Source organism: Rattus norvegicus, chromosome 10 (genome assembly GCF_036323735.1).
Source record: "Rattus norvegicus strain BN/NHsdMcwi chromosome 10, GRCr8, whole genome shotgun sequence".
In the NCBI taxonomy this organism is placed as follows: domain Eukaryota; kingdom Metazoa; phylum Chordata; class Mammalia; order Rodentia; family Muridae; genus Rattus; species Rattus norvegicus.
Genome location: NC_086028.1, coordinates 32,014,344 through 32,028,798, shown reverse-complemented (window position 1 = coordinate 32,028,798; position 14,455 = coordinate 32,014,344). Strand labels below are relative to the sequence as shown.

Genomic DNA, 14,455 nt, shown 5'->3' with positions numbered 1-14,455 from the left:
ATTTCTGAGGGTTCTGAATTGCCTGTGTTAGCTCTAACACAGATTGGTGTTCCCATCTCCCATCTCTAGGCTATTTGAACCATGAGGTCTATGATTTTCCAACAGAATTGTTTTGTGGAAATTGCATATAACTGTGGATAAATTTGCCCCATGTGTCCAATAATTGCCAATTAACATATGCCTAAGTTCCACTGATGGATGCACATCCAGTCTTTGTTGGCGTGTCCTCTTTGTCAGACTCCTGCTCCATGAAGCCTCTGCCAGGCATGCAGCTCCTTTTTGTTTCTCTGTTACTGACAGGAGGCCTTTTGCTTTCTATCCCCTTATCCATTTTATTGATCTCTCACTTTCCTCTTAATATTAGCCCACAGTATCCTTTTTTGCCATCTCTTAATTTTTATCTTTCCCATATGAGTTTTCGTAGGTATGGTATGCATGCATCCACATGTGTGCTCACATGTGTGTGAGTGCACATGTCTTCATAGACATACATGTATGTGTGTCTATGTCTTCCTTGATTGTATGTACAGATGGATATTTGTTTATTCATAATGTTTTTGAGAGTTTAATATGTGAGGACAGTGCATTACCATACCCATGGGGCCTGCCACCATTCTTTAATATTAGTTGTCAGACTGCCCTGACTGTTTCCAAGGCATGAGCTGCCTGGTTTACGTGTATTGTCCTAGTTCCATTACTAATCCATAAAAAGTGCATGTTGTTTTCTCCTTTGTACCAAAAGATCAGAAAACAGAAGCACAGCTACTCAGTTGCTGCATTTACACAGCCGTAGTACTGGACGGGGTGCTAGTGCCAGCCTGTCTGTTTCAAAGAAGGAGTCTAATCATTATGTATTGTGCAGAACAGGTCACACCGTAACCTTTCTGTTAATTTAATGATGTCAAGAGAACTTATCAGCCCTCAACATCAATGATTCATATCTTTTGTAAAAACTGCACTTAATGGGCAGGGTGAGCATGATGCCTACTTCTTTCTATATCCTGTTTTATTTAACCCCTTCAACTCTGGAGGGCATTTGTTACTTCCTGCTGTTAACTCTATCTAAAGCTTGTTCCCCTCTGAAAGCCTCATATCTCCTCTGAGCAAACTCCTCCTGAGATCCATCTTTTGATTCCTGGACTATTGTACACCATTCGCTAAAAGGTCATGATCCACAGCAACAGGCCTTCACTGATGGGGAGGGAGACCTGCAAACAGAACTGAGGAATGTGTGGGAGCAGCCACAAGGCCAGATCGGTGCCCTCAGACCTGAAGGTTGCTTTTAGGCCACACAAGGTCAAGGACATCATCCAAGGAAAAGCTCTGTAGGTAAATGTGGCTGAAGACCAGAAATATTCTGGCCTTTGACATTTCTGCTTTGAAGAATAGCAGCAGAGCAAATTTTGTCTATGTTGGTTTCAGGAGTCACAGGGGGATAAAAGAAAGGAAAATACAATCTGCCTCTTTGTGATGGGTTTTAGGATTTTAAATACTGGAATCAGTTTGGCTTTGTGAGGAAAGGCTATGGGCTGTTTATATGCAGTATCTCTCTCTGCTTGTTGCCTTTCTCAGAACCCCTGGTCAAGTTTGTCTCACTCTCCCTATATAAAGATTTCTGTGCTAACCAGTTGTAGAATCTACGATACCGCTTGTGGGTGTACAGCTCAAAATATGTATCCCACAGTGGTGATGTGGAAGAGCGGAGTTCAGTTCTTCTCCTCTTTGCAGTCCTCTCTTTGTGGCTTAGCAGCATGGAAACCTTCCCAAGCCTTGCCTGACATCTGGTCTTAGCCTCTTCATCAGATGGCAGTGGCATAGGACTGGGAAGATGATAACCTCCAGCAGACACAGCAGAGACCTTATTTCGGGAGATATTCTGACTTAATCTTTTGAGGTTTTGTTGTTTGTTTCTTATAAGATGGGGTCTTGTTACATAGACCAATCTTCCCTGGAACAAGCTATGTAGCTCAAGTTGGCCTTAACTCTGTGATTCTCCTGTTTAGCCTGTTACATGCTGAGATTAGACACTGCCCTCTTCCTATTCAAATGGGCAATGTCAGAGATATATAAACAATACCTTATGAGAAAATAAACATTAGAAATACGGATAGTCCGCAGAAGAACAAATTCTGTTGATGAACCCAGTTAAAGAGAAAAATGCTAACATAGGCCGAGGAGGAAGTATGTAGGGAGAGAGTGTTGAAGCTCAGAGATTTTTCTTACTTTTAAAGCATTTGCTTGTTAAGTTTCATTTATAAGAATGGCTAGTCACAGCTCTCTGCAGAATGCTGGAAACTATCACAAAGAAGGTTTTAGGCAGTTAGTCAAGGTGTGATTTTATGTTCTGAGAAGATGAAAGTGTTACCTGGGAACGTGTAGACTTTGTGCATTAAACATCGCTAAGCACCACCTTGGCCGCTGTCTGATCTCACCCATGTCTGGATTGCCACACAAGTGTTACTTTGGTCTTTCCAAATGCGGTGCTTAGGTCTAGCTACCTCTTCACTGCTCTGGCACAGTTTCGAATAGTACATTGATTATGACACTGCTGAACTCTAGCATGGGACGGACTCCTCTACTGCCCAAGGCTAAATCACATGGCTCTGTAAATATCCATGCCCCAGCCTCACTTGCACAGAGTAGAGCCCTGGTCACAAGCTCTCATTTGTTCTGTCCGTTTGGTTTCAGATTTGGCTGATGATAGGGAGACAAAGGAAGTCATTCTTTCTCAAGGCACTCCAGTTTACTTTCCTATCTGACTCTATAACAACCAGAGAAGAAAATAAACCACCTTTTTATTCTCTTATAGACTTGGCTATAGTTCAGGGACTTCTATTAAGAAATTGATATCGATTTAAAATTTTACATCATCTTCTGATTTGATTATTTGAGATCTATGTATGTAATTTGAGATCAGCCTTCTCTCTCTCTCTCTCTCTCTCTCTCTCTCTCTCTCACACACACACACACACACACACACACACACACACACATACACACACAGGCTTTTGCCTCTGGAAAAGATTCTTTAAGTTGCTCATTACCTTCAGACTATGAGAAATTTGCCTGAGACACTGTCTTAGGATTTTTTCTGTGAACAGACACCATGACTATGGCAACTCTTATAAAGGAAAACACTTAATTGGGGCTGGCTTACAATTTCAATTCTGTCCATTATCATCATGACAGGCAATTTCCAAGTATGAAGCCAGACATGGTGCTAGAGAAGAAGCTAAGAGTTCTACAACTTGAACTGCAGGCAGCAGGAGAGTAGAGGCCATACTAGGCCTAGCTTGAGTATAGGAGACCTCAAATCCCATGACCACAATGGCACTTCCTCCAAGAAGACCATACCTACTTCAACAGGCCACATCTTCTACTAGTACCACTCCTCTTTATCCAAGCATTTAAACACATGAGTCTAAGGGCCATTCCTATTCAAAACAAAACAAACACTGTCCTCAATGACTATATTGTAGTATGTTGATCATCCTCTAGATCCCTGTCGAATGAACCCAGAGAGAGCAGTGAGAAAAAAATTAAGCTACCATGGAACAACTGACATGGCAAAACAGTTTTGTGTGAAATAGTGACATCGAAGGAAAAATAGTTATGCTTGTCTATAAAGGAGGTTTTAGCATCTAGCATGGCTGTACAGTGGGATTTGAAATCTATGGCACAGAATTGAAAGAAATGTCAGTCCACACGAGCATCCAGACCCTAGCATAGCTTATTTCTAGCATTTCCCAAGCAAGACTCAGACTCATGCTTTGTACTCTTTCTAGATATTCTCTTTCCTCCTGCTGGTCTGTAGATCAGTCAACAGCTACTTTCATTCCAGTTGTCCACAATACAAGAGTTGTTCTTGGCTCTTTCCCATGTCCCATGTCTAAACCCACTATCAGTCTCCCTTAATTTTAAAATTGCCTTCCTCTAATTCTGCTTCAGGCCAAATTGCCATCATTTCTCATGCAAGGTGCTAAATTGTCTCCACCCTGGCTTTCAATATTAGGTTAACACCCATAAGCTGGTTAGAGTTATCGTATTTGTGACGTTTGGATACTGTGTCTCCTAAAGCTTTATATATAAAGTCTTTGTCCAAGCGAGTCTATAGATGGGTCCTTAGGTCACTCAAAGATATGTTCTTAAAGGGGAACTGTGGAAACTCAGACTTTTCTTTTCTTGGGTTGAGATGAAAATGTTCATTTTCCAAACCAGTTGCTACTAAGTTCTGCCATTCCAACAGTGGCCCAAAACAGTGTGGCTGCTACATCATGAACTTGAGCTATATAATGGTGAGCTGGGCATATCATTTTTCTTCATAGGTAGCCACATATGAGGTATGTTTATTGATAACATAAAACTAACACAATGCTTCCTCCAAAATGAGGTTCTAATCACTTTCTTACTTTAAACCCTTCAGATATAACTCTTTTTTGGGGCAAAAGTTAAAAACCTTTCAAATGTTCTATGTCAGAGAAAAGTACTTTGATAAGCCCACAAGATTTTTAGACATACCTCAATTCCACAGAAATAAAGGCAAGTTTTGTTAATGCAAAACTAGTGAGGTAGGCAGTGGAACAAAGTAGGATGCTCTGGCACTGGTGTATATTTGGGAATTAATATGTGATCAAAGTTGTGTGGCATATTACAAGGGGAAATACTGGTGACTTGGTGATAGTGTTGAAATGATTTCCATTTATATCCCTACTTCCTTAAACTACATGTGAGAGTGAATTTCAGGGAGAATAAAGACAACATGAATAATAAAACTAAATTGTTAAGTGAAGAAAACATAAAGAGTAGGAAGGGATTTCTTAACTAATTCCCAAGACAACATCCATAAAAGAGCAACAAATGAATTTTCTTACATCAAAATTAAAGTCTTGTTCATCAGAAGCACTATGGGCAATGTTAACATATTGTCATGTCTCCCTCAGTCATGAGTTTCTACCACAGTGGCCTTTCTCTTTGTGTCTTAAACATACAAAGCTACTTTGTACTTTTGGGTCAATACATATCCACCAAAAGTCTTCCCATCTTGTTTAGCTAATTAGTGTGTACTCATCACTTAAATGGCAGCCAGAAATTTCTTTAGAAAGGTTTTTCCTACAAAGAAGTCAGGAAGTCTGTACTTAATATGATCCCGTATATAAGAAATCCTCCACCAGAAAACTCTAAGACAGGTAAACACCCTTTAGCAAAGTAGTAGATAACAAAACCAGCATACAAAATTCAGATCTCTTGTTATATTTCAAAAGTGAACAAGCTTTAAAGAGAAACCAAGATAACAATTCCACTCACAATAGCTTTAAAAACCCTTCGGAATAAACCTGGCTGAAAACAATGAAAGACATCTATAAGAAAATTTATAAAAATTATGGAGGAAAAAATTGTCAACATTAGAAAATAGAATATCCTTCATATTCATTGATTAAACAGAGTGCTATGGTAAAAAGACCGTATTACAAAAACTGTTCTGCAGATTCAATGTAATCCTCATCAAAATTCTAATGGCGCTCTTTACATAAATACAAAAAGAAATCCACAAGTTTATAGAGAAATACAGAAGATTATTTGGAGAGCCAAACAATCTTGATTTCAACTTGTACTATAAAGCTGTAGTATTAACAACAACAAAAGCAGCAACAACAAAATCATGTTACTGGCACAAAAAAAGACACATAGATTACTGAGATAAAATAGAAAATGCAGAATTATTTCACAGACCTAAAGCCCCCACAGGTTTTTCAAAAACATTAAAAATACACAAGGGAGAAGACACAGTGTCTTCAACAAATGGGACTGAGAAAGCTAAGCTGGGTAGCTCTATATAGAAGCATGAAGCAAGACCCTTATTTTTCATCCCATACAAAAAGAACTTCAAAATTTATCCAAGGACTCTATGTAAGAACTGAAACTTTGAAACTTAGAAGAAAATACAGGAAAAAGTAAATGCATAGGAAAGACTTTCCATAAAGGACTCCAGAAACTCAAGAAATAATACCAAGAATTCAAAATATCTTTTTCTACATAACACAGGAAACATCAATTGAAGAGGCCTGCAGATGAAATCTTACTGGCTATACATCTGACAAAGGATTGATATATGAAATAAGGAACTGAAAAAGAAAACACCTTTACTGACTTGAATGAGAGTGGCCTCCATAGGCTCAGATACTTAAATACTTGGTTGCTGGTAGATGGAACTGTTTGGGAAGGGTTGGGAAGTATGGTCTTCTTGAAGGATATGTATCACCTCAAGCCAGGCTTCTGGTGTCAAAAGATGCAGTGTATTAGCAGGGTTCTCTAGAGTCACGGAACTTATGGGTAGTCTCTATATAGTAAGGGAATTTATTATGATGATTTACAGTCTGTAGTCTAACTCCCCAACAATGGTGAGCAACAGCTATGAATGGAAGTCCAATGAACTAGTAGTTACTCAGTCCCACAAGGCAAGCAGGCAAGGAAGAGAGAATCTTGCTTCTTCCAGTGTCCTTGTGAAGGTCTCCAGCAGAAGGTGTGGCCCAGATTAAAGGTGTGTACCACCACGCCTGGGTCTTGAACTCCAAAATCTCCTTGCCTTAATCTCATGGGATTCATAGCCACTATACCTCAAGATCTGGATCACAGGTGAGACTTCCAATTGTGGATTGTAGTTCATTCCAGATATAATCAAGTCGACAACCAGGAATAGCCATTACACAAAGCAGTACTAGTATGCCTGTCTGCCACCTGGTTGTAGATCAAATTGTGAGCACTCAGCAGTGCCTTTATTCCACAACCGTAAACTCTATCCCTCTGAGTCTATAAGCCCAATTAAACAATTTGTTAATGAGTTTCTTTGGTTACAGAGTTTTGTTGCAACAATAGAAAAGTAATTAAAACACCACCAGGATAGCAAAAGATTCAGTCAATAAGTAAGGTAATAAAATGAATGGGTCATCCCCAAAAGATGAAGTACAGATGGCCAATAAACATGTAAAAGAAAAATATTAATATATTTAACAATCAAAGAAATACAAGTCAAAACTATATTGATTTCTTTTCACCTCATTCATTAAACAAATAAACAACAAATACTGGTAAGAATATGGGAGAAGGGAAGCTCTTAAATAAAATTAGCAGGAATGTAAATTGGTCTAGGTACTATGAAAATCAGTATGGTGACTGATAATACTTTCTTTGGGGACAAAATGGATGGGAAAGATGAGAGAGGCTCAGGAGAACCTACTAAAGCATATTCCACTTGGAAATCCCATGTACATTGTGTGCTAATCTTAAAAATTAAAAAGAAGTAAAGAAATATAGATGTTCTTGAAAAAACTTGTGGTTACAATGATATAACTGTACCAGTTTGGGGTATACAGATCAAAGACTTATACTATGAAGATACTTGCCTATCCATTCTTGCTACACTGTTCCCAGTAGCCAAGATATAGGCTCATCCTAGGTAAGTATCCATCAATTGATGAAAAGATCATGAAAACATGGCATCTTACATAATAATTCTGTCATTTAAAACTATTTTTATGTCACTTTCTGGAAAATAGATGCAACCAGAGACCCGCCATGTCATAAAAAATAAGTCAAATCCCAAAGAATCATATTTCCTTTCATTTGTGGGACCTAAAGTTTATATAGTTATGGAAAACCATGTGTGTGTGTGTGTGTGTGTGTGTGTGTGTGTGTGTGTTTATATATGTATGTATACATACATACATACATACATACATACATACATAGTCACAAAGGAGAATAGAAGAGAGACTAGCGGTTGGCGGCAGGAGAGATGAAGGAAACTAAAAGGGAAAGGCGAATATAGTTGAGCATCAGATATACTTGAAATAATAGTCTATGTGAAACATGCACAGTACTGTGCATGATTATATACCAATAAAAATAATGGAAGAAAAGGCCTACCCTGAAAACCTGAGGAAAGCTTGGTCTCTATTTGAGCCCTCAATGCAATGTCTCCTCTGCATTCTCCATTCCTTTCACACCCTGCAGTTGCAGATGCATTATTATTTATGGAGATCTAAATTTAGTACCTACCCCCCTCCCACCAGTAGACTTGTGAGCCCTTGAGGATCAAAGGCCACCTGCTTTGTGCTTGGCACAACACTTTGAACCTCAGAGATGCTGTGAGAATATTAGTAGAATAGATTGACACAGAGCCGTTGAAAGATGGGTCACTTGACACCACCTGTTGCATAGATGCTTCTTAACCCATGGGAGGTTTCGGGCATTTTTTAAATCTTTATCTTATCAAGACTCTGGGATAAAGATTTGTGTTGTGTCTTCTGGTAACTCAGAGGCTAGGCAGCTCAAATATCATTTGAAACCCCATAGCTTCGTGCACTGAATGTCTATAATGCTACCACCTCCCATTACACTTGTTCCCATCTTCAAATGATCACATCACTCAGTGCTTAATGACTTGCCCTTGTTGCTGTCAGACCTCTGTTGATTGCTTCATTTATTGACAATGGTCACTCTCTGTTGACTCTTAATTTGATTTGCACATTCAGATATTCAACAAATATTTATTGAAAGCATAATGGGTGCCAGGGATTTACTGGGTACCAGAAGAACTGGCTGTCCCCTCGTAACATTGACATGTGACCCTGATGCCTGGAAGGAATCCTTGAAGCAGAACACTTTGTCAGCAGCAAGTGACGATAGAAACGAAGATGCACCCAAATTTGGGCACATAGCAGAGGAGCTGAACTAGAAAGCTGTGCTGGAAGAACTTGGCTGTTTCCCAGCTTATTTTGAGCAAATGAGTCACAGGATGGCTTCATTTTTGATACTAGAAAGACATCATCTCAAAGCGATAAAAGTCCGTCTAAGCATAGTCATAAAAAATACCCTGGCCAAAATCGAAAGTATTGTTTTTAAATATTTGTTTTTTTAAGTGATATCTACATAAAGTATCTACTAAATAATGATGATGTCACAAACATTCGGCATGTACCGAAGAAAAACTTACAAATAACCACTTAGAAAAGAGCTAAGGACAAATCCAGTTTGTAATTGTACCATTTTCTTCTCTAGAACATAACACGATTTTGTATTGTTTCACTGTTAAATGTGTGACCATATTGTATGACAGCTAACGCAAAGGAGCCAGTAGGTTCTGACCACCCTAATTCCTGTCAGCTGACCAGGGAAGAATAATCATGCTTAAAGGAGCTCAGATGAGGGACCAACTATAAGAATCTCCAAAATTAATTCTTCTGGTATATCTAATACTATGAAAAAGTTGGGCAAAGAGAAACTTTCTATTACAACCAAACAGAGTGGAATTGGTTATCTCTGGCATAACACCCTGCTCACAGGCATGGGGCAGTTCCCCTGCAAGGACGCTTTCCAACATCCTAAAATTTAGGACTTGCCAACATAATATAATAAAAGACCCACTTTCTTTTAGCATAATTTACAGAAAACCCTCTGAAGAGTGTTCGCTGTTCCTATCTACTCTACATCCAGACTAGTTTGCTAACCCTGATATCAATAAAAAAAAAAATCTTGACACAATTAACAAAACCAGTGCTGATAGGTTGCTGTTAATTAAAACCCCTCCTTTACTCAGATAAAGCCCTGCCCAATGTCCCTCTTTCCTCTTCAGGATCTTATCAAGAACATCCTAATGCATCTGGTCACCACACCTCCCTAGTCTCTTACTGGCTTTTAACAGTTTCTCACACATTTTTCTTTGGTGACCTTGAGAATCGTGAGAAGTACCAGTCAGACATTATGAAATGGGCTTTAACTGAGACTCGCCTCGTGAGTAGAGGAAGACATGGATTTGAATAAAAGGACCACTGTTGAGTTTGTGTGCTCTTTTCCTTACAGTATAGTCATGACACCTGCTATCAATGTGATTGATTACTGCTGATGTTCTTGACCTGGGTCACCCGGCTGACACAGTGTTTATCAGTCTTCTTAGCTCTGAAGAAATCTTTTTGGACTCCCTTCTACAAGGTTCACTTGCAAAAGAAAGCATTCTGCTCAGTCTGTCTTAGGAGATGTTTTAATCTATGTAAATTATCTAGAATTTGTCTACACATGACATTTTATAACTTCACAATTTGCTTAGCCATTCATTTGTGTATAGTTGTATAGGTGCATGAATATTTATTCTACATTCTGGATTATAATCCAGTATGACCTTATTTTGTTTTTTATGTTGTTTGAATTTGGTCAGTGCTTTGCAGTGCCCCCATGTCCCTTTGACAGGCTCCCATTATGAAGTCCCATTATTTTGGACTCTGACAGTGTTTTAAAGATATCCCTTTAGGCACAAATATTGCTCCAGGCCCAGCTTGCTGGTTCCTTGCTTCTGTGTTAGAATCTTTCTTGCTTCTGTGTTAGAATCAGCAGCTTTTCTAAGGCAGTGGTTCTCAGCCTTTGGGTCAAGAAGCCCTTGAGGATCAAATGTCAGATATCCTTCATGTCATAATTTATATTATGTTCAATAACAGTAGCAAAATTAGAGTTATGAAGTAGCAATGAAATAATTGTATGGTTGTGGGTCACCACAACGTAAGAAACTGTATTAAAAGGTCATGGCATTAGGAAGGTCAAGAACCATTGCTCCAAGATGATCTTCTAAGGTAGCTTTTCTGTTGCTTCCTTTACTGTGACAGAATGGTTTTATATATATTTTCTTTCATTACATTGTGTAGCCTTGAACCTCATTTCATAGATGCAGAAACAGAGACCCGAAGAGAAATGGTTGACCCAAAGCCACACAGTTATTGAAGAAATGTAGATGTGCTTAAAGTCCAAGTCTGTCCCCCTCTGAATATAACACTTGACCTTTGTTCCATAAAACCAGCATCCTGTGACACCAACTTAGCATTAGACAAAAGCAGTTGTGATTCCTCTTGTGAGGAAGAAAAATCAAAAAACCTCCTGGCTCTCCTTGGGATGATATCAGCTGGGTCTTTTCCTCTGACCTTCATGTACAGTTCAGAGAGCCCTCCTGAAGTGTGCCAGTTGTTTATGTGCTATCTTGTGTTTTCCCTGTTATGACTTCTAGAACAGATTGCTAGCCCTCACTGGACAAGGAAAATATACCTCAGTACAGGATTACCCAGATAAGAAATACCAGGCTACTACATCCTGTCAAAACAGACTGTGGTGATCTGGGTTTGATTTAGTGCAAATATTAAAATCTGTGTGTCTCTGACCATGAGAGCCTAAGTCTCCATTGAATTGATACCACATTTTTATTATAGTTATTTGGCATTCACTAGGTCTCTTCTTGGGGTGGGAAGTTCTCAAAAATAAAGGTTGTTCATGTTTCCCACTCTCTAGAGCCTGGCACAGGATCTGACATGAGCTAGGCATCTAATTAATATATAGAGAATATCTAAAATAAGTTCCCGGTATCTAGACTAGCAACTAACTGCCTGCTGTTGACTTGCACACAATTTTGACTGACTTTCTCCTACGATGAGCATGGTGTGGGATGATTCTGTAGGCACAACTCACAGCTGTGAGTTGCTTTCTTGCAAAACGTATTAAGGAGGAATGAAGTCACGTGGTTATTGAGAAGAAAATAAGTAATAATGGACAAAGAAGAATCAGTCACAACTGAACTATATTAAGTAAGTAATAGAAGGTAGCTGAAATGGCAAAGTTTGTAGTCTTTCGGTAAGAGCAAAAGAGATATGAGCCAAATATGGTACAGAGCTCTGGTGAGACTTGGTAGGTAGATTCTTTATAGGTTTGGAAGTCAGGGAATAGAGCAGGATGACTTATGCCTGGACATACAAATAGATAGAAAGCCAGTGGAGAAGCTCACTGTGCACGCTGGAGAGGAGCCCAAAGGAGGACTGGATAAAGAAGACCAGCTAGGCAGTCATGTGTCCTCAGGTCCTACTCTAGGGATCCATGCAAGACAAGATCCTCCCCTTCACCTATTAGAAGACAACACATTTTCTTTACTTTCTAGAAAAGTAGTTTAAACTAGAAGATCTTTAACCTGTGGGATACCCAACAAAGTTGGAATCAAGAGTGAGTTAGGAAAATCAGAAGCTTTAATTGAAAATCTGTCCAGTTTAGGACAAATGCCCAACCTCCTTTCCCTTTGATGTACACATCTAGAACAGAGAATATCTCTTGTGATCCTGGGTCTCAGCTGGTTGCTTGTGTTTCCATCCAACTGTGTACAGTGTCAGCAGCGAGAACACCTGTAGCACCGATGTCCTTCAAGTAAAATGAGGGCCACCCATTGAGTCACTCCAGCAAGTTAGTTAAGAGTGGCCCTCTCACTAAGTTGGATCACCTCTTTGATCTGTGTGCGCCCCCTTCCAGGCTCCAGTCAAAGCTTCAGTCAAGCCCTTGTCTGTATTCCTTCTCATAAACAAGACTATGCATCCTGATGGTTCCCAAACAGTTCTACCAAGTGGAGGCTTACCATTCAAATACATGGCCTATGGGGGCCATTCACATTCTAACTGCCACAGATACATAGGTATCTTCTCTTAGCTTGACTGTAAAGAACACATACACCGTCATAGTACAAACTAAGAATAGTGCTTTACTCAAAGTTAAGTAGAACCCACGCCACCGAAGAAAGTAAGTGAATAACATCTGAAGTCAATAGCCCTAGAGATAGCATAAAAGGACATGTTGGGCTACAAGGTGCAAAATCTCTGAGGAAACCTTGCAGTTCTATTGAAATCTCTTGCAGGGAAGAAAATACCTGAATTGCTGCTCTTTGCCGTAAGTCCCTCAGATGTGACATTTACCTGTTCTGTTTCAATATAAGAATAAATAATATATTTTTAAACAGATACAATAATTTTAAATGTCAGCAGGATGGAGTCATTTAGTGTCAAGATGGCCTCTTGCATTCTGTAGTCACCGGAGGATGGGATGGAGTGAATAATGTTCATGCCAGTGACCCTGAGACATCAAGAAAAGATTACACTGTATCCCATGAGTCTGCTTAAAGAATTGAAGATGTGGGAAACTCTTCTTCATCAAAGTATCCATGTGTTACAAATTCCAGCACAAATTATGGTCTTTGACATCCCTTTCCATACCTTGAAGTCCATACCTCACATCCAGAAGAGCAGATTGAGGAGCTAAAGTCTGACTCCCACTCTTGGCCATCAGATGAGTCTGCAGATTATGCCAATCCAACTTAGTCCCCGGAGAGCTTTTCCTGGATTCCTTGTCCTCCTAGGTCACCTTTAGGTCAGCTTGACGGTAACAGTAGTGAGTGGAACAGTGCAGGGAACAGAAAGGGCACACACTGGCTTGTCTTACGACTCCTCACTTGTTTAGATACATCAGAGGTCTTGGGAATGCTTAGGAGGGTGACATTTTCCTGGTTCCAGTCAAGAAGCAGTCAGAGAACAAAATGAAACTCACAGGAACCCAGTTGCCATGTCAGTTTCTTCCTTTTCATGTTTCCTCTCAGGCCCTTTCCCAAGTAACCTTTCTATTACAAGTAAACAGGAAGGTCGCAGGAAAAAGCACTGGGCAAGAATGAAGTTCTTTGTTGAAACTCTGATGTAGCAAAGATTCTATTTTCCAAGATGCCAGCTAATGGATGCATGCTAAAGTGTATAGTGTTTGATTTGTTAGTAAAAAGAAACAGACAAGCAAAACAACTCAATAAAGTATCACAAGTCTAACTACCTGAGTTTGATCCTTGGGACCCACATGGAAAGAGGAGAGGACCGTGTAAGTTGTCCTCTGGCCTTCATGTGTGCACACATATACACACAGACATACACCCACACACGATATGAATTAATAAATCATGGGGCCCCAGTCCTAGGTATAAAACTATAGTCAACAAAGGAATTTTGAAAGCAGTATAGTAAGTCTTTTAGTCTTTCACAATAACTCTTTCAATTTCCTGAAATTGGTTATTCAATACCAAATGAACAGCCCTGAAATCATATGTATATATGAATGATTACTATCTTGGTGACATTTTCTTGGCATACACCCATGCCTCCTTGTGCATGTCCTTTTGAAGATTGACCGTATACCAAGATGGCACAGAGTTTAACAGTTTCGACAGAGATCATGTATCCCACAGAGCTTTAGGATCAGGATTGTCCAAAGAAAGTATGCCATGCCTGTTCTGAATTTCATTCTAAAGGGGAAATGTAGCACAGTATGAAAGATGGATAGGGGGACCTGTTTGATAAATGGGGACAGTAGACAGTAGCCTAGATTACTTGGAAGAAAGGAGCCCTCGAAACTAGAAATGGACAAACGGACTGGCAGAGATATACCTGGGGATGCAGCATCTCCTGGGTTTCTTCATGAATGTTCTGTCAGCCTTCCACAGAGGATTCTACTGACTGGCAGTTATTCACCCCGCCTTTCTGATGTTCTCTATGGAAGCTGCATGGTTCCTCTGAAGTGGACTATGAACTAGAAGTGACAGGGCTGGGAGGTGATCAGTTGCTCCTGTAAT

At 39.6% G+C, this 14,455-nt stretch overlaps 1 protein-coding gene across 8 annotated transcripts in view; it reads left to right on the top strand.

The window, feature by feature from the left end:
* The window catches only part of Sgcd (sarcoglycan, delta), a 981,842-nt gene that overhangs the window by 800,756 nt on the left and 166,631 nt on the right, over nucleotides 1-14,455 (top strand). The gene's annotated exons all lie outside the window — the stretch shown is intronic.